Consider the following 20,824-nt stretch of genomic DNA (forward strand, 5'->3'; position numbering starts at 1 on the left):
TCTCAATCCACTTTCCAAATTACTTACAATGCATTACCATGAAACTAACACATCTCCCCCACATTTAAACTTTTTAGTGAATTCCCAAAACAATTCCAAAGTTTCTCAAAATTTAAAGATTGGGTTAACACATGGTTGTTACAATTTCAAGGCTTTGTGATATCAAGAAATAAGGTCAATAAAGCTCAAAGAAAGGTGTAATGGAAAACTATACAAGGTAGGTTGTTTGGTTAAGTAGCATAATCAACCAAAATGGTCTAAATAATCTCAATAGTGAAATCAAACAAGCAGTATCAAAATAGTGAATTCAAGTTCTAAAACACGTTGCAATCGTGAATAAATCACACAAGAAAGTAACTAGGATCACACTACAAAATATTGCATAAGTTGTGGCATTTATTTTTGAATATTACGATATTTTTAAACGTCGTTATTTATGTGTGTGACATTTTTTGAAAATGTCGTAATTCCTACCGTTACAAAGTATAATATGACGTTCTGAAGTGAAACGCCACAATAAACATCACTTTATACATAGTATAAAGTGGCATTTTAATGAGGTAATTAATGACAGTTAAAAATATTGTTATTTACTTACTAAAAAGAAAATCCAATGAATACAATGACACTTAAAAATTTCATAATTCACAATATATTACAACATTTATAAATGTCATTAGTATAAATAATTCTTTAATAAAATATTTTATTATTTATTATTATCCACCTACATTTATAATTTCATAATTCAATAATATTTTATTATTTATTATTATTCACCTATATTTATGATTTCATAATTCAATATATTTTTTCCTTAATAATGAAAATTTAAATTACATAAAAAATTATAAAACTCTAAAAAACATACGTCAGTATACAGATAAAAATGAACAAAAGAAGAAATTTCATTGATTGTTCAACAATTTCAAAGTGCCCAAGAGTTTAAATATCCAAAAATAAAAATAGACAATTTTAAAAGTTATTTTCAAATCGTAATACAATTCTACATTTAAACCTAATTCTAATATGTTTTGCTTTCACTACTTGATCGTGGTACATCATTTGTGAACCAAACCAATGATCATGCCTTGAACACCTCTAATGAAGAAGGTTTTTGAAAAATATGACATCAAGAATGACCTAAGTGAGCATGCTAGTGGTAGTGCAAGTGTGAGTGTTGAGGATGACAAAGGAAGCATCTACATTCACTTTGTATGGATCTCCTCCATTGAACCGTATCAACCCCATCCACAACAATCCTACATCTGCCTGCATTAGAAAGATGTTGTTTGGAAGAAACCTTTCCCTATCCTTGTTTAGCCTTGGTCCAACATATTAGATCATATACATACATGCACTCAAATCACTTCATATACATATATATATATATATATATATATATATATATATATATATATAATTTTAGTGGTTGCTCATGCATATTTCATTCCCTAAAATAAAATTTGATTGTGACAAATACTAGACATGATTAACTAAAAATATTAACATGAGTTAGTTAGCATATATATCTAAAAATCCTTATGCTTACCCAACATGTAGTTTTGAAACCAATAACCCCAAAAGACACATGGATGACTTATCCACCTAAGTAATCTATTATCCCCATTTTGAATAAGAAGCCACTAACACTCCATATGTTGAAAGTTGTGAAGGTGTATAAGAATCTAATAGAGGACTATCTCTTGATCCAATACAAAGGTGAAGGAATCTTTAGATGACACGAAGTTGAGGACAACTTCACTTTAAGAAAGAGAATATGACAGAGGACTATCTCTTAAATATATACAAGAAGAACTTGAGGAGGAGCTTTTAACATTAAAAGGACATGAGCCATGAAGATCATACAATTAAATTTAATTATGTAAATTATCTAGCTTATCCTTTTTTTTTATTTTATCTTTTGTTATCTTTTGATATCTTTTGATATTTTTTATATCTTTGATATCTTTTGATATTTTTGAATATTTTTTGTTATCCTTTGATATTTTTCCATTTTTATCTTTTATCTTTTAAGGCCCATAAGTACCAAGGTCTATAACAATTGTAATAACTTGAGTCATATTATATGCATTTGCATTATTTGAGAGAGGATTTTCTTGGTTCTTGGATTAGAACTTTGATTCTTATCAAAGATTAATATATTTATGGCGAATCTTCACTTGACTTATGAATCTGCTAGATTGTGGCGTCCTCTATCCATGTCTTATTATGTGTTCTTATCTTATTTATTTTTTTTATGCCTCTTGAGGATTTAAATTCAGAAACGATTGTACTCTTTTCTGGATTGGATTGTATCATCTAGTATCTAAAGTAAGGTTCTGGTTAGAATTTCATCATCTATTATATTTTGTTGTCACATGAAAAAAAAAACAAAAATTTTTGAATGCTTGTATTTTTGTGTTTTTAAAATTCCTTGAAGCTTTGTCTAGAGTTTTGTATTTTTTTTACCTCTTGAGTCAAGATTTAGATCTTGCAACGCTTTTCACATTGTTTGTTAACTCTTTGCTTAAGCTACAAGAGTTCTTTGCTAAGCCCTAAATGGAATTTGAGTGGTAAAAAGGAAAGATAGTACATTCAAGAAAAAAAGCTATAAGTGTGATACACGAGTGGAAAATTGAGTAGAACACTTTGAAGAGTAGTGAGGTCAAAATAAAAGTAAAAATTATTATTACTAACATTTTCTTGCAAGACATGGCTTCTTCCTAGAATAGTGATCCTCCATCACCTAAGACTGCGACAATTATGCTTACACTTGGTAAGCTCACATTACAAATGAATCAAATGCAACAACACAATCAACAACAGTTTAAAAGGCTCCAAAAGTCTAATGAAGATGTAAGTGTGAGTTTAGAGGGGGTGGAGAGAAGAAGAAGGAGACATGATGATTCAAACCATTCTTCTCATAATGATGAAGAGGAGCATGTTTTTAGACCAAGGAGAGGCCAAAGCCGAGAGGCGTTTGGGAACCACATGCCAGGGAATGATAATGATGAAGAGGAGCATGGTTTTAGACCAAGGCGAGGCCAAAGATGAGAGGAGAAGAGATAAGGTGCAAAGGAAAATTATAATCCCTAATGTTAGAATTATTACCTATTGTATCATTAACCCTATGTATAGGGTGTTGAGTGTGGGAAACTATCTACTGCCGTATCTACTACTGCATGTAATCATGCCTAGTACCTTAGACTAGTCTTTTCATATGTACTTGCTTCATTATAAATAGAAGAGGAGGAGAGTGGTACTATTGTCCACTACTCATATATTTTAAAGTCTCAGTCTCAAGTTGGTATCAGAGCGGTTCGATCCCGCTCTGGTTTCTGTCTCATCAGGTCTGTCACCGCTGTCCGCGGTTGATCGTCGTTAGTCACCGCGGCTGTCCGCGGCTGTCCAAGTTCGTTTAACCTCGTTTTTGAACTACCCAACACTATCAAAAAACATTTCAACACTATCTGCCACTGTTTGCAGTCCTCCGTCGTTGTCCGCCGCTGTCCACCGACGCAGTTTCGTACGGAAACCACCGGATCTGAACCGCCTCTCCGCACGACAGCCAACCCCGCTGGTGTCGCAGGTAGCGTCGTCGCCACGCGCCTCCACGCGCGTCATCTCTGTTCGCTGCAGTCAGGCACGTGCCGCCCACGCACCACCTTCCAGTCGCCAGTTTGTCGTCGCGCCACCTCCGTCGCCGTCGCCGGAGCCTCCTCTACCCGTTTTGACCCTCAAATCTCTGTTCCGGTGAAGTCCAGTAGCACCTTTTTTGGAAATCGTCACTTTCGAATTCGAAAATCATCAGTGTTTCACTGTTTTTCGAGATCCTCTCTGTTTTTGTTTATTCTCTTGATCATATCATGGCATTGGAGGTACTGGGAGTGCTATTTCATTCTCCGGAAGCCCCTGCATTACGTCCGAGAAACTAAATGGCCAAAATTACTTATCTTGGTCCGCTGCCGTTGAGATGTGGTTTCTCGGTCAAGGACATCACGAACACCTTGAGAAAGATTGCAGCCATGTACCTTCTGAAAAAGCTGAACAGTGGAAACAAGCAGATTTCCAACTGTGTTCTCTATTGTGGCAGTCGGTGGAACCATGACTTTTAATGTCCCTACGGGCCTTCAAAACTTGCCACTCGTTTTGGAAGCGAACTCAAAATATCTATGCAAATGATATTCAACGCCTCTATGATTCTGCGAACAAGTTGGCATCTATGAAAATGACTAACCATGATATGATTTCATTCATGAATGACGCTCAAGCTGCTGTGGAAGAACTTCGAATGTTCTTGGAAGTCGACTCTCTAGATGAAATGAAGAAAAAGCTTGACAAGTACTATATGGTAATGATCCTCCGCGCTATAGACCCAGACTTTAATCATATTCGAGATCAGATTTTGACCTCTCATGAGGTTCCTTCCATGGAAACTTTGATCTCCCGCATGATACGTGTTCCAACTCTTCAAATTCCAAAAACTCTTGCTGTAATGGAACCATCTGTCATGGTCGCCACCCGAGGAAGAGGAGGTCATGGAACTAGAGGAGGTGGACGTGGAGGTCGTGGGCGTCCTCAGTGTACGTATTGTAAAAGGATGAGTCATACCCAAGAAAACTGCTACACTTTACATGAATTTCCTGCCAAAACAGCCAATGTCTCCCAGGCAGAGACTACTGACTCCAAGTTCACTGAGGACGAGTATCAAGAGTACCTACGCCTCAAATCCAACAGCTTGGCATAGTCATCTCAAGCTCCAAGTACATCAACTGTTTGCATCTCTCAATCCATGGAAGGTCACAATTCATGGGTAATTGACTCTAGTGCTTCTGATCACATTTCTGGTAATAGCTCCTTGTTCTCAACCATTTCATTCCAAGAAAAATATCATTTTATAACCCTCGGAAATGGTTCTAAAACATCCTCAAAGGGAGTCGGTCAAGCCATCTTATCTCTGTCCTTAAATCTAAAATCTGTCCTTTTTATCCCTAATTGTCCTTTCAATTTAATTTCCTTAAGTCAGTTAACCAAAACATTGAATTGATCTGTAACCTTCGATAACAAATCTTTTGTTATACAGGAGCGTAGCTCGGGGAGACAAATTGGAGAAGGATATGAAGCGGGTGGATTATACCATTTTGGATCTCGTCCACGTGTGTCATGTGTTGCAGCTCCCAATCCTAAAATGTTACATGATCGGCTTGGTCACCCTCAGCTGTCCAAGTTAAAGAAAATGTTTCCTGAACTTAGTCGTCTCCAGACTTTAGAATGTGAGTCATGTCAACTAGGAAAACATGTTAGATCTACCTTTCCTAAAAGGTCTCAATCAAAGTGTACTTCTAGTTTTTCTGTCATTCATTCCGATATCTGGGGACCTAGTCGTGTCTCATCTTTTGGCTTTAGGTATTTTGTTACTTTCATTGATGAATATTCAAGATGTACTTGGGTTTATCTTATGAAAGATCATTCTGAATTATTATCCCTCTTCACATCCTTTCTGAAATGAAATCAAGAATCAATTTGGTCAAGTAATTAAAATCTTAAGAAGCGACAATGCCAAAGAGTATTTTTCGTCTGCTCTTTCTAATGTTTTGAGTTCCCATGGTATCCTGCACCAGTCTACTTGTCCTCATACGCCACAACAAAATGGTAAAGCAGAAAGAAAAAATAGACACTTAGTTGAAACTGCTCGTACCCTTTTGCTTAGTGCCAACGTTCCTGTCCATCACTAGGGAGATGTCATCTTAACTGCAGGTTTTCTTATTAATCGGATGCCATCTTCCTCTCTCAATCATAAGGTTCCTTTCTCCATTCTGTTTCTAGAAAATCCTCTCTTTCACACTTCTCCTAGAGTTTTTGGTTGTGTATGTTTTGTTCATGACATGTCTCCCGGGTTAGACAAGCTTTCTGCTCGCTCTCTCAAATGTGTTTTCTTGGGCTATTCACGACTTAAAAAAGGGTATCGATGTTACTCTCCTGAAACCAAGAAATATTACATGTATGCCAATGTTACATTTTTTGAACAGACCCCTTACTTCTCTCCATCTGTTTAAGATGTCCATGTCATACAGCAGGTCCTTCCTATTCCCGTGGTTGAGTACAATATTTCCAATGTCCCTGTCACTCCAAGTCTCGACCAAAGTCCTTCCGAGCCATCATCTCCACCTATTGATTCTCTCCAACACAGGACACCGACGAATAGTCCAGTTGTTCAAGAACATGGTGAATCCCCTACTTCAGATTCTTCTCCCTCGTCTCTTGATCCCATGACTCCTGGTGAAAGTGATTCAGGTTGGCCCATTGCTCTCAGAAAAGGTACTCGTTCCTCTCGAAATCCACATCCCATTTATAATTTTCTTAGCTATCACCGATTATCGCCTTCCTATTGTTCACTTTTATCCTCAGTGTCTTCTGTAGTTATTCCCAAAAATGTGAATGAAGCACTTGATCATCCTGGATGGAGACAAGCCATGATTGCAGAGATGCAGGCTCTTGAAAACAATCATACTTGGGAGCTCGTGCCCCTCCCTTCGGGTAAGAAGGCTGTTGGTTGTCGATGGGTGTATGCAATTAAAGTTGGCCCCGATGGTCAGGTTGATCGACTCAAAGCCTGATTGGTTGCAAAAGGGTACACTCAGGTTTATGGCTTTGACTATTGTGACACCTTCTCTCCCGTGGCCAAGATGACTACTATTCGCCTCTTCTTTGCAATGGCAGCAATTCGTCACTGGCCGCTTCATCAATTGGATATCAAAAATGCCTTCCTTCATGGTGATCTTGAGGAGGAAGTTTACATGGAGCAACCTCCTGGGTTTGTTGCTCAGGGGGAGTCTGGTATGGTATGTAAATTGCATCGATCTTTATATGGCCTCAAACAATCACCACGAGCTTGGTTTGGAAAATTCAGCTCCATTGTTCAGAAATTTGGGTTAAGACGCAGTGAGGCAGATCACTCAGTCTTTTACAAACATACCTCTCCAGGGAAATGTGTCTACCTAATAGTATATGTTGATGATATGGTTATTACAGGAAATGATACTACTGGAATATCTCAACTGAAGGAACACTTGTGTAAACATTTTCAAACCAAGGATCTCGGAAGCCTCAAATACTTCTTGGGCATTGAAGTAGCTCAGTCAAAAGATGGAGTTGTAATCTCTCAAAGGAAATATGCTCTTGATATATTACAAGAAACAGGTATGATTGACTGCAGACGAGTAGAGAGTCCTATGGACCCAAATCAGAAGTTAACAACAGAAGAAGGCGAATTATTCTCCGATTCAGAGAGATATAGGAGGCTCGTTGGAAAGTTAATTTATCTCACTATTACGAGGCCTGATCTATCTTTCGCAGTTGGAATTGTTAGCTAGTTTATGCAGACTCCATGTCTTGGACATTGGAATGCCATCATCCGTATTTTAAGGTACCTCAAGAAGGCTCCAGGACAAGGTTTGCTATATGAAGATAAAGGAAATGTTCAAATCTCTGGGTACTGTGATGCTGATTGGGCAGGCTCTCCTATTGACAGATGCTCTACTACGGGATATTGTGTCCTCCTTGGAGGAAATGTTATCTCTTGGAAAAGTAAGAAGCAAAATGTAGTGGCTCGATCCACCGCTGAAGCTGAATATCGGGCAATGGCGTCTCTCACGTGTGAACTCATATGGGTAAAGCAATTTCTTCGAGAGCTTAACTTCTGTGAAATTCAGACCATGAAGATTTACTGTGACAACCAGGCTGCTCTCCACATTGCATCAAATCCAGTGTTTCATGAGAGAACTAAACACATAGAAATTGACTGCCACTTTGTTCGAGAAAAATTGATGACCAAGGAAATTTGTACTGAGTTCGTTGGGTCAAATGACCAACTTGCAGATGTGTTGACCAAGTCATTAAGGGGACTTCGGATTGAGTTCATTTTTTCCAAGCTTGGTTCATACAATTTGTATGCTCTAGCTTGAGGGGGAGTGTTAGAATTATTACCTATTGTATCATTAACCCTATGTATAGGGTGTTGAGTATGGGAAACTATCTACTGTCGTATCTACTGCTGCATGTAATCATGCCTAGTATCTTAGACTAGTCTTTTCATATGTACTTGCTTCATTATAAATAGAAGAGGAGGAGAGTGGTATTGTTGTCCACTACTCATATATTTTAAAGTCTCAGTCTCAAGTCCTAAATTGAATGGACCTAATGACCCGAAAACCTATCTAGCATGGGAAATGAAGCTTGACCAAATCTTCAACTCTTATGGCATCCTTGGAGTTTGAAGGCTACACTATGAATTAGTGGAATCGAATTACCGTTCACACAACTAGAAGAAGAAGGCTGCCAATCTCTATATGGGAACAATTAAAGGTAGTTATGAAGGAAATATTTGTGCCTCCTTATTGTAAAAAGCGGATCTTCAACAAATTACAAAGACTTACACAAGGAAATAAGAGTTTTGTAGAGTATGTTCAACTAGCCTTTGTGTACCCATCTTTAGTGTGTTTTCATCTGTTGGGCTTTATGTTCAACTAGCCTTTCCAAATTTGGATTAATTTCACATTATTTGGCCTAATTTTCGTTTTTAATTATTTGTAGGTATTTGGGTGAAGCAATTTTGGAGCTTGAACATTAATCTTCAGGTCAAGAGAGAGTTGCCACATTTTTTCAACATCATTGCCACGTCTGCGCCATGTTAGTCAGCTTGTCCACGTAATTAGGGCAGCATTTTCAGCCCATAATGACATTTTCGTAATTTTGAGTGGCAGAATGACATTTTTGTAAATAGGTGTGGCAGAATTGATGTGACCACGATTTTTTAGGGTTTTCTAGCATAGCAACCGCACTTCTTCCTCTCAAACCTCCATTTTTGCGTTTTGAAAGCTTGGGTGGTGACCATGGAGGTGCCTCTTGTGGTTTTTACGTTTTAGCACTTATTTTTAGTGTTTTATGCACATTTGATAGCACCCAATGTGGGTTATACGTTTTGAATTCATTTGCTAGCTTGGGCATTTCGTTTTGTGGATTGTATTGACTTGGAACAACACCCATGTATAGGGTTTTTGGTTTTTATATGACAACAACCATTTTTGTTTCATTGAAGCTTTAAAATTCTCTTTTGGTCTTGAAATCGCGTTTGAATAATACCCAAGTTAGGGTTTGATGTTCTGTTTTTGTGAATCCTGTTTTGAAGGGCTTGTATGCTCCATTTCCATGTCTAGCTAAGCTTTTTGTATTGATTCCTTGAAGAAATTGAATTGAAACCATGAGGTTGATGTTTTGTAGTGCACTTTCATTCCTGTTTTCTCTTCATCCTATTCAACTCGTGAATTTGAATGAAAATGAGAACTTGTGATGCTTAATCATGGGTCTATGTTTTCTACACTTTTAGAGCCCTTGTTCATGCTTATTGAGTTTGGGTTCTGCCACAGTTGCTTAATATGTGTGTATGTGAAATTGAAAGAGGATGTGTGCTATGCTTCATGGGATAATGAAGTCGTGTTAATTTTCGCATAGTTGGTTAATTCAAGTTTCATAAGAGTAAATTGGATAAGATAATTAATTTGGTAACCTGTGATTGATGGATTTTTAGTCGAATCAAGGAATCAATACATTTTGAATTCTGTTCAATTAAGATTCGTTGTTAGATTTTAGTAATTTTGTGTTTAAACTAAATCTGCCACCCCCCTTTGTTGAATCTGGAACCTTTGAATGAAAATAATGGTCACTAGGAGACGACCTTGGGTTAACTGTTTTATTTAAATGTGTTTTATTTGGTCGGGTACGTGATGAGTGCATATTTTTGCCCTTATTTAATGTTTAATTCTTGGTATTTAATTGAATTTGTGTGCTTAAAGAGTGATTTAATTGATAATTTTGATAATTAGACCGTTTGAGCTTGTGTGTTAAAAATGTCTTAAAAAGTGATTTTTAGCTGCATAAATTATTTTTGGATATTTTAACGTTTGTTGATGCAGCTAAAGTTAAGATTAAGCTCATTCAAGGTGGGAAAATAAATTGATTGAAGTTACATATACACTCTCCTTTTCCAAATGGGCTATAGAAAATCTACTTCTACATCCCTACCTTTGTCTATTTTCACCCCTCTTTCCACTCATAAACTAAAATGTACCCAGATCATGCATGTGGCAATCCCCAACTTTTAAATCTGTCCAATTAACATTCCATGTGACATTAATCCTTGCACATGCATGTGAACCAATCAGGGTGTGCCACGTCATCATCTCCTTCCATCTCCAAAACAGAAACCCTAATTTCTCCTCAAACCCTAGCCGCCACCATGCCTGCAGCCACCACAGATCTGCCATCGTCAACCACCTGCATCCTTCTCCCCGGCAACGACACCAAATTTGATAACACTGTCGTTGACGCGATCAAATTAATACTACGTATCTATAACAACTTCAGTATTGTTAAGAAAGTAGTCAACAAAATAGAAAGGGTAAAGTAACCCTAAGTCGTCTCCCAACGAACACGAAATTAATTTTTAACAAGTTAGTTCTTATAAAATCTATACAAAATGGTTAGTCAAATAAAATAATAAAATATAGGAGGATTAAGATAAACAATAAAGAAATAGAAAAGATAAAAAGAGATAAAAACAATAGTAAAGAAAATAGATTGATTCCATTGCTTTTTCAAAATAGATTCATCATCGGTTATCTAAAGATTATTGCTCAATTAATTATTGTTGTAGATTTACAAATTAATCAATGTAAAGTCTCAATTAATTTGTTGGCATTCTCACTTTTAACCAAAGTACAGTCTCAATTAAAAGTGAGAACTTTTAGATTATCCACAGTAAATTCAACCAAAGTACAGTCTCAATCAAATTTTACTATGCCTAATCATGTCTATTCTTTAATCTCCTCACCAAATAAAAAGCTTAATTAATCAAAATAAAGTCTCAATTAATTTTCGTTAGAGTAAATACCTTTAATCAAAGTAAAGTCTCAATTATTGGTAAAAACTCATTTAATCACATGAAAGTTTCTAAATAAAATCAAAGTAAAGTCTCAATTAGATTTAAAAACCCTTGAACTCATATGATCAACATGCATATAGATTTAAAATCATTACTTTTTACGTGATTCAAAGATAAAAGACATAGATGAATTAAAACCTCAACAATAATAAAAAGAACAAAGAGATTAATTGATCTAACCTCATAATCCAATTAAGAAACTACAATGGAATCAATCCAAGAAATTTAGAACTCCATGAATGCAAAAAAAAAAAAACAAGCTCGGCACTTCGGAATGTAGGAACCCTTAGAGGACTATCTCTTGATCCAATACAAAGGTGAAGGAATCTTTAGATGACATGAAGCTAAGGACAACTTCGCTTTAGGAAGGAGGGTATGATAGAGGACTATCTCTTTGTCCAATACAATGGTGAAAGAATCTTCAGGTGACACGAAGTTCAGGACAACTTCGCTTTAGGAAGGAGAGTATGATAGAGGACTTAAGGAGGAACTTTTAGCATTAAAGGGACATGAGACATGAAGATCATACAATTAAAGAATAATTTATGTAATTAAATTTAATTATATAAATAATCCAACTTATCCTTTTTTTTTATTTTATCTTTTGTTATCTTTTTATATCTTTGATATCTTTTGATATTTTTCATATCTTTTGATATTTTTGAATATTTTTTGTTATCCTTGTTGGCGCAAGCAATCTTGGTGCAAAGATTTGATAAAGCTAAGTGCATGAAGATCTCATGTGATTGATGAAGATCCGCTCGAAGATCATGTTTCAATTGTATTTAATCTGTAATTGATGTGTTAGATGTAATGATTACTTGTTATATCATGCTGGTAGGCTATATGACATAGGTTAGATGTCTTGTTAGTCTTAGTGTGTCCTTTTTAATCTGTTAAAATGAGTTGTAACAGGTTAAAAGACTTGTTGTATATAGTTTCTGGTATGAATGTATTTAATCAATTGAATTGTTTTTCAATTGACTAATTTCACTTAAGTTAAGTGAAATCAACTGATTGTACGGAAAATTCAACCGATTAATTTCACTTAAACCTGACTATATAAGTTGTGTTTTCGGGAGCAAAGGAATGATTTTGAGTTTTTGAGCACGAAAAAATATCATTCATCATTGGAAAACTCTCTCTACATTACACAACTACAACGTGGAGATTGAAGATCCTTGTTGATCTTGAAGGCATTTTGGCTTAGGATTAGCTTGAAGAACTCGTGTATGGTTGGCTAGGGAGAGCCACCATTAGTTTTTGTAGTTCTTCTGCCTTTGGTTGATTACCTAGTGTGATTCTAGGCTTGTGAGTGTGATTCTTGCAAGGTGTTAGGCTATATTTTTGTGTGATTCAAAAATCTTGTGTGTTTCTTTGTTCAAAAGTGTAATGTTGGTTTTTAATTTGTAAAACTTTTGAATATAGTGGAAACCAGGGTCAAGTTATCTTGGTAAATTGGATGTAGCTCTGTGATTGAGTGAACCAGTACAAAAAAAAATTGTGCCATTCTCTTCCCTTCATCTCACTCACTTTAATTCACTTTATAAACTCAACAAAACCAAGTAATTCATTCTTTGTTGAGTTTTAATATGTTTCTATGTAATTTGATGACGCATATTTATTAGGAATATTAGTTGGAACAAGTCTTGTGTGTAAAAGTTTGTTGTTTGAATTAAATTTACGAATCTGCATTCTGCATAATTTCCCAAGATTTTATATGATTGATTTGAAATTTTAATCAATTGAATCATAGGCTCAAGAACAAATTAGTCTGCTATTTTATTTTTTTACTAATTGAAAATGTACTGTTCTGCAACTTTTGAATTTGAATTTAATGGTCTATTTGATTCAATCAAAAGGAGTTTTAAGCTTTTGAAAAAGTTTTAAACAGTCAATTCAACCTCTCTTCTTTGCTTAAATCACCATTTCAAACTAACAATCCTTTTATATCTTTGATATCTTTTGATATTTTTCCATTTTTATCTTTTATCTTTTAAGGCCTATAAATATCAAGGTCTATAACAATTGTAATCACTTTTGAGTCATATTATATGCATTTGCATCATTTGAGTTGTAATCACTTTTGAGTCATATTATATGCATTTGCATAATTTGAGAGAGGATTATCTTGGTTCCTATATTAGAACTCTGATTCTTATCAAAGATTAATATCTTTGTGGCAAATCTTCACTTGACTTATGAATCTGCTAGATTGTGGCATCCTCCATCCTTGTCTTATTCTGTGTTCTTATCTGATTTATTTTTGTTATGCCTCTTGAGGGTTCAAATTTAGAAATGATCATATTAGATTGTGAGCCACAAAGGAACAAACAACATCCAAGCATAAAAGTTCATGCACCCCAACAATCAAAGTGTTAGGTATATAGAGTGGGGAGAACAAACACCAATGAGACTTGAGTCCAACCACATAAGGAATTGACATCACTCTCAACCCAAAATCTTAAGGCAATGAGTTTATGGGTTTTTATTCTTATATAGTACTATACTTTCTTATTTCTAGCCAATGTAGAACTTAGATTCACATTTGAATTTCTAACACAAAGTAATGTCTCAAGAAAGGCCTTCTACTTTCCCTCAGACGAGGCATTTCTAGATTGCTTTTGATGTGGTTTCTCTGAGGTAAGATGCATATGTTTCTTTGACTCAAATGAGTTCCTTCTATGCGGTTTAGTTTGTCTTTCCATTGTGAAGAGATGACTACATTTTGCCTGTACCTTCTCTTTCTCTTTAACTGAGCCTAACATCTCCATATGCGTTGGCACTTTCTGAATGATAGATTTATTCTGCAGTTTTCGATCAAAAGCCTCGAGCCCCTTGAAAAGCTTTTCATAAGCAAAGGAAAATGAAGAGAAGGTTAATTGTAATTAATTTAACAAGTTATATGTAACTATCGAACTGTTGGATGCAAACAATATCTCTAATGTTACTCCAATATGCAAACTGAAAACCTCACAGTCCACCAAAACTAATATAAGCATGTTACTTGATATTTTTTCTTATGAAGAAATGATTGGGTAAAGTAATCTTTGTTGTTCATCTTATTTATATTCAAATAATAATAATAATAATAATTATAATAATAATTATTATTATTATTATTATTTATTATTAGTGATAAACAACTTTTTGTATTATCCTCTGTGATTACTGTTCAACTTTTCCAACATGCTTCATAATTTCAGTCCAGATTTTACCGGTTAGCATTTTGAAGAAAAAAATGACAAGTACAATACAACACATAAAATGTAATCTAGGAAAACTTTTAAGAATTCTCTCGTCTATGTATATGGGGATAATATTTAAAATGTAATTTAAAAATGTATTTAAAAATTGAAACCAAATTTAAACAAATTTGGGACTAAATTGGATAAAAATAACAAATATAAGGACAAAATTGAATATAGAACATTGACTGACACGTGATACGCTACTAAGTTGACACATGGACATTTAAAAAAAATAAAAAAAATAACAAAAATAAAAAAATAACAAAAATAACAAAAAAACAGCAAAAAAAATCTAAAAAAACCACAAAATTGGAAGTCACTGTTCATGATCATTAATGATTTAAACGATATTAGAAAAAATGATCCAATTGAACAAAATTAACGAAAATTGAGACCTATTTGAATACAAAACCAAAATTAGAGCTTATTTTATGTAATTCGATGAAAATTGAAAAAAGAAAAGTATTTTAACCTATTATTTAAGATGGAATTTTTAGAGTGAAAGTTTGGAAAACGAAAAATAAAAAATTAATAAAGTACGGAAAACGAGAAATTTTTTTTGTTAGTTCTGATCGTAAATGAAAAGATTTGCGATGAAATGTAAAAAGTAGGGATTCCAAATAATAATAATAATATAAATAATAATATAAACAATTTTAAACATAACGAATATAATAATATAAATAATAATAATATAATAATAATAATAATAATAAAATTAAATTAATAATAAAAATAAATTATAACTCTTAAATAATAATAATAATAATAATAAAATTATAATTTATTATTTAATTAAATGAGTTTATAATAATTTTTTAAAATTTATTATATCAATTAAACCAATCATATCTTTTATAAACATTCACAAAATTTCTTTTTATTTATTTATTTTTTATTATCTTTCCTTTAATTTAAAGAAATTCACTTACACCTCTAATTTTTTCTCAAATTCATTCATTTCTACAACCTCAAATCTATCGTGCAATCCAAAAATAGGTTAACGTGTAATTTTAGCTTGAAACAGCGTCACTTCATTTATTTGAGGTCTTCATAACTCTAAACAAGATCTACGTGGGGGTGTTTCACATGACAAGAAAGTAAGTATTCATTCTATGAACTTCACCAACACAAGATTGTATAATATTATTTAATTACTATTAAGTTATGTGCTTTTATAAATTTTACTTTTTGATCTTTATAATTAAAAGTCGTCAATTTTGTCCCTCAACACACCACTGCAGTCCCTATCATCCAAACTTATAGGGATTAAGAGAAATTAAAAATAGTATTATGTAAAAGGACTACAATTAGCTACTTTTGTATATGATCTAAAATATAAATATATGAAGTAGTATTAGATGAGAAGCAACCCATTGGAAGTTTAAGAAAGAAAAAGTGGGGAACCAAATTCTTTTTTCTACTTGCCTTACCAAATTAAAAGAGCATGTTGGGGATGTCTTTTTCCATAGTACCATGATGGTCTTCATAATTGGCTCCATGGTAGTACCAGTTTGGACCTTGTTGTGAGGCCCTCACCTTCCATCATTTGTTTCTTGTCTTGCTTCAATAATTTTATTTTTTTCGGTTTCCATCACTACTTACTACATATTTAGTTTTGGGACACAACTTTGACTTACTAGCAACCACTCATCTAAATTATAATATGTTTTTGTTTTATCCTTAAACTAACAACCATCACCTTTCATTTTTTATATTTAAATAGATTTTAAAAAGATAAATAAAAATAAAAATTATGAGAAATACAAAATATAAAATATAAAATAAGGGTGACTCTTGTTCTGTAACGTCCCATTTAATTATTTAGCGAAATTAAAGGAAACGTCACGTGATAACAGCATAACGACGCAGTCCTGGGGTCCTTAACATCACCCCTACAAAACTAGGCACACCACGATGTCGATAAAGGTAGGATAGCGGTTTAACTAAAAGTTTACAATCTGACAACCACGAATACAGGGGCCATAGCCCTAAAGAAAACATGAAAGAACGAAGCGTGAGATCTAGCCCAGATGGCTAAGCTGCTGGATCACCGTTCCCTTGCTGACCACGAGAACCTCGCCCATCTGCTCCCATCAACCAAGTTGATGATCATCGCAAGAAAGAACAGCCACATACATCACAACCATGCAACAAAACGGGTAAGCTAGAGCCAATCCACATATTCAACATGCAATCAAATATATTTTCATCATCTCATCCACATAGCAACCAAACATGTTATGACTCTTCATTCAATACACTACGACTCGACTCGACTCATCCGGATACGTATAACTCGGTCGGATTCAGCGGATGCTTGCACTTGTGGTGGATACCCCTGCTCGACCCTGAGCTGCTCGATCCTGAGCTATGTGTTACCAGTGTTACGATGAATCAAAATCTCTCCCACCACAAGGTTAGCCCTTAATGAGTTTCAGGCCTCCTGCTACTCCCACCACAAGAGTCAGTCCGCTCTAAGTGAGACTAACTGGCTCCTCGGAGCGTCAGGATGCAACCTTACCTTGAATCCTTACCTAGTTATACAGATGGGACACCACCATGAACACCCACTAGCAGGGGTCATGGAATTACGTCCCGACCACTGAAGCGCGACCCCGGAGGTCTCACCTAGAGACCCCAAGGAATTACACGCTGACACGGACCAACGTTCATAAATCAGCAATAAGAGATTATTGAATTATATTTTTCAATTCCATATCAACCTTTGAAGTTTAATCCTCATATCAATCACATCTCAAATCCATACCTCTGATCATCACCACCCCAATGAGTCTGGGGCCTAGTCTCATGTCAATGTCATGTTCCTTTAATTTCAAACCACACATTCATTTCTTATGCTAAGGCTCATACCAACCCATTCATCCACAATTCACGAATCAAGCCAAAAATATACCTCCTGCCCCATTACATACATGTTCATCATCATACAATCATACTCAACCAACATGGATCACTCGGGAAACATCAAACATCCAAATCACAGCACTGTCTCGCCCAGCATCTCGCTCAGGCTGAGGGGTCTCGCTCAGGCGAGACGTGCTCGCTCAGGCGAGCCTCCCCCTCGCTTGGGCGAGAGTACAAAAACAAGGCATGAGCAACACGGGATCTCGCTTAAGCGAGATCCCTCTCGCTTGGGCGAGTTGCCTGCTCGCTCAAAAGTTGAGCGAGCCGCCTGGGCGACTTTTCGCGCAATAAACCTAGGCGAGCTCCCTGTTTCATCTCGCCTAGGCGAGATGGACTCGCTTGGGCGAGATTAACAGGTCTCACCACTGTTCTTCACTGCACAGCCATGTTCTTCATCCAAACAACTCATGCAATACACTCTTACATATCAGAACGAAATATCACACCATAAAATCAGCAACCAACTCATACACGGTTCAGAATAATGACTCGAAACTAAAACCCTAACTTCCCGTACCTGGACAAGCTAGCTGAAAACCTCGACACCCAAACTGTGGAGGACGAACTGCTTCTAGGAGCGAACTCGAAGCTGGAAAACAGTGCAAGAATGGGTCAGTTCGGAACCCCAACAACAGCTCACGAAAAACAGACCAAGGGAAGGAGACTACGAGTCCGAGAGCACTTACGTGAGCTAGGAACGGCCAAACGGGAGGCGGACTGTCAACACGGTGGAACCCTAACGGGGAGAGTGCGGCTGCGGCGGCTGGTTCTGAAAGGGAAAGCACAGACCTTCCATTAGGGCAACGTAGCAGGGCTTATATACACTGGGCCAACCCTTAGGCCCACTTAGGGGCAGCCCACTAACTTTAGGTCAGAAAAGAAATGGGGCCTTACATGTTCCATTACAAAAAAATATATATTTTAGTTGGGGTTTTTTAAAGGAGGTTGTAATAAACCCTGATAGACCATCCCATAATAGAGGTTTTTCTAAACTCTTTATATGTGCCGGTGGTTTTTTAAAGAGCCGCCGTAAATTTCAAGCTCTGCCCATTTTTACTTTACATCTTTTGTATTTATTTTTCATATATTTTTCTCATTTTCATTTTCAGGCAAAACCTAAAATTTGTTAATCTTCGTCTTTTAATTAGGAAAAACAATCTCACTCTCTGATGCTCACGACCCTTCGTCGTCAATTTCGCTCTTGCATCTTTGAATTCCAACATTTAATTGGTACGGTTTCAACTGCATTTTTGATTTCTCAATTTCTCACGTCATAAATCTCAGTGGGATTTTCTTTTCAAGTGCGTCTTGCTTCAATATCTATGGTGCGTTTGTGGTTTTATGGTGTCTGTGTCGTGGGTTAACAATGGTTGCTCCGGTGAAGTTTTCATGGTTTGAAGCTACTTTGAATGTTCACGGCGTGTTATAGGTTCCTAGCCACTTCACAAGTTCATCGTTGCTTCGAAGGTACATGACTGTTTCGATGATTTACGATTGCTTCAATTTCACGGTATGGCTTTCCCTTCCAGAATCACGGTTGGTCTCTGTTTTTCTCTCTCTTGAATAATTGTACTTTTTTGTATTTGGTATCCCTTCCAAATCAGTAAAAGAACTCAGCCTTAGGAGTTTCAAATTCACCAAGTTTCCAATTTCTTGAGGCAATTCAAAAAGCTTATGGCAATTACTAATACTCAACATCTTCAAGGAAGTGATATTACACAACCCCTTAGGCAATCCAACCATTCCTTGCTATACTCAATATTCAAGCCTCTAGAATTGGAAAAGCATATGACATTATCATGATACTGTTTTCGAAAGCTTGTCTTGTATTATCACACATGTACAGGGGTAACTTTTTAAAATTCTTCAATATGACAAAGGAAGGAATAAAAATTCTCTCTAGCCTGATTCATTTTAGGTTTTTTAGTGAGCCAAGTAGCTCAAAATTGATCATTTCACGAGAACGGAAACCATACTTTATGACTATCAGAACTTTTAGTATACTGATTTTTTCAGTAACGTTGGAATGGAGTACTAATTAGTTCGAAGGTTTAAAATCAGAACCTCAGTTTTAGATGGTCTTTTTGTTCAATACACCATCCAAAAATATTTGACCATAAGCGGATCAAAATGCCTTGTTGTTTCTCCCTAAACCACCTTTCAGGTTCATTGTCAACTATGTCAATCATCACTCTTTTTCTATGTTCAGTTTGTTCTTTAGTGCTTTGATAAATTGTCAAGTCTCTTAGAATATCATGTAGATGACAAAACGATTATTGTAGACATATATAAAAAATATTAAGTTCTTTAGAGCATTTCATTCACTTTATTGCTAAAATTTGTATGCTTTTTCATTTGCCTTTGTAGACATAGATCATTTGCTATCACTTTCACATTACCAATTGTACTTCAGTTTTTAATGTTTACAGTTTTATAATTCTTTTAATAGGGATGCCAAAGGATTCGCTAGAAAATTTTATTCTCTATGTTCATCTTTTGCTCCTTCTTACTCTATGTTCGGCAGATATGAGTTATATATTTGTTTTCCTTTTATTTTGTCACAAAAATTATATAAGTTCTAATGACATATATATTTCCCTGCAACAATGAAAATTAAATTTGTATTTCTCTGGTGTGGGATCATAATTGTATAGTTATCAACTGGAAATTGACAAAAGCACTTGTTATAGTTAGAAGCATGAATGACTTCCTATATTTCCTTCACATTCTTCTCCAGGTAACTTCCTGATAACCATCTTTTTAGAAGTCCCCCTTCTCTAACTTTTTTCATATCCAGATATTCATAGAATAACAGTTCTTAGTTTGAAAATTCAGGCATTGCCCGTCATCCTAATAACCATGTAAGTTGCCTGAAATTTGAGTTGTAATAGTGAAAATTATGCTCATATTGTAGGCAATTAAATTCTATTAGATATTTTATAACTTATATTTCCTTTTTTCTTCTACAGATCGAATATGATTCTTTCAGATATTTGTGTGCTATTTACACTGTATGCATTCAATTAACTTGGTTTGTAAATAGGTGTATTTTAACTTTGGCATCAATGTGGTTAATTTATGGTGATATAATTGCAGATTTTGCATTTTGTCGTGCCCCAAAAGGAGAGATACTCATGAAGCCTGTAGACTTAATGTGCGTAGTTGTTCTTGTTTTTCCTCCATCAGAATCCAACATAGTATTCTAGAAACTAACGTTTTAGTCTTCTTTCTTTTCTTACATGATCCATCATATTCCTTTTGCAATTGTAATGGATTTGGAAGATTTTAAGATTTTTAACTAAGTCAAAAATTTATAATGTTTAAAATTTATATCAATAAGAAAATTGTTTAGGTAAAGTTTATATATATGGTTTATATGTTTGCGTATAAATGCTAATTCTTTCTGCTTGTATGATGAATTTTGGGAACAAGTTTGATCCTTTTGGAGCAATTAGCCCCCATTTTACCAAACTTCTACTTTTAAGCATGTGAAGCTTTGATTTTGTATATTATCTTGTGACAGAAGATCCTATAGCTATTTTTTTTATTATTATTTATGTAAATTTGATGCTCTCGTGAGTATTTAGTGTGTTAAGTTGCCCTATTAAATATCTTTCGTTTAACATCTCTGTGATGTGATAAC

At 35.2% G+C, this 20,824-nt stretch overlaps 1 long non-coding RNA gene across 2 annotated transcripts; it reads left to right on the forward strand.

The window, feature by feature from the left end:
• The first annotated feature begins 18,297 nt into the window (after positions 1 to 18,297).
• On the forward strand, positions 18,298 to 20,480 carry LOC146886375 (uncharacterized). Of its 2 annotated transcripts, XR_014995178.1 has the most exons (4): positions 18,298 to 18,411; positions 18,484 to 20,042; positions 20,151 to 20,192; positions 20,278 to 20,480. It is a non-coding gene; the product is annotated as an uncharacterized LOC146886375 (long non-coding RNA). The 2 variants fall into 2 exon arrangements; XR_014995177.1 differs by having other exon boundaries at positions 18,304 to 20,042.
• Positions 20,481 to 20,824: the final 344 nt, after the last annotated feature.

The sequence above is a fragment of the Vigna unguiculata genome, chromosome 5 (genome assembly GCF_037176805.1).
Source record: "Vigna unguiculata cultivar grain cowpea cultivar isolate G323 ecotype 2 chromosome 5, ASM3717680v1, whole genome shotgun sequence".
In the NCBI taxonomy this organism is placed as follows: Eukaryota; Viridiplantae; Streptophyta; class Magnoliopsida; order Fabales; family Fabaceae; genus Vigna; species Vigna unguiculata.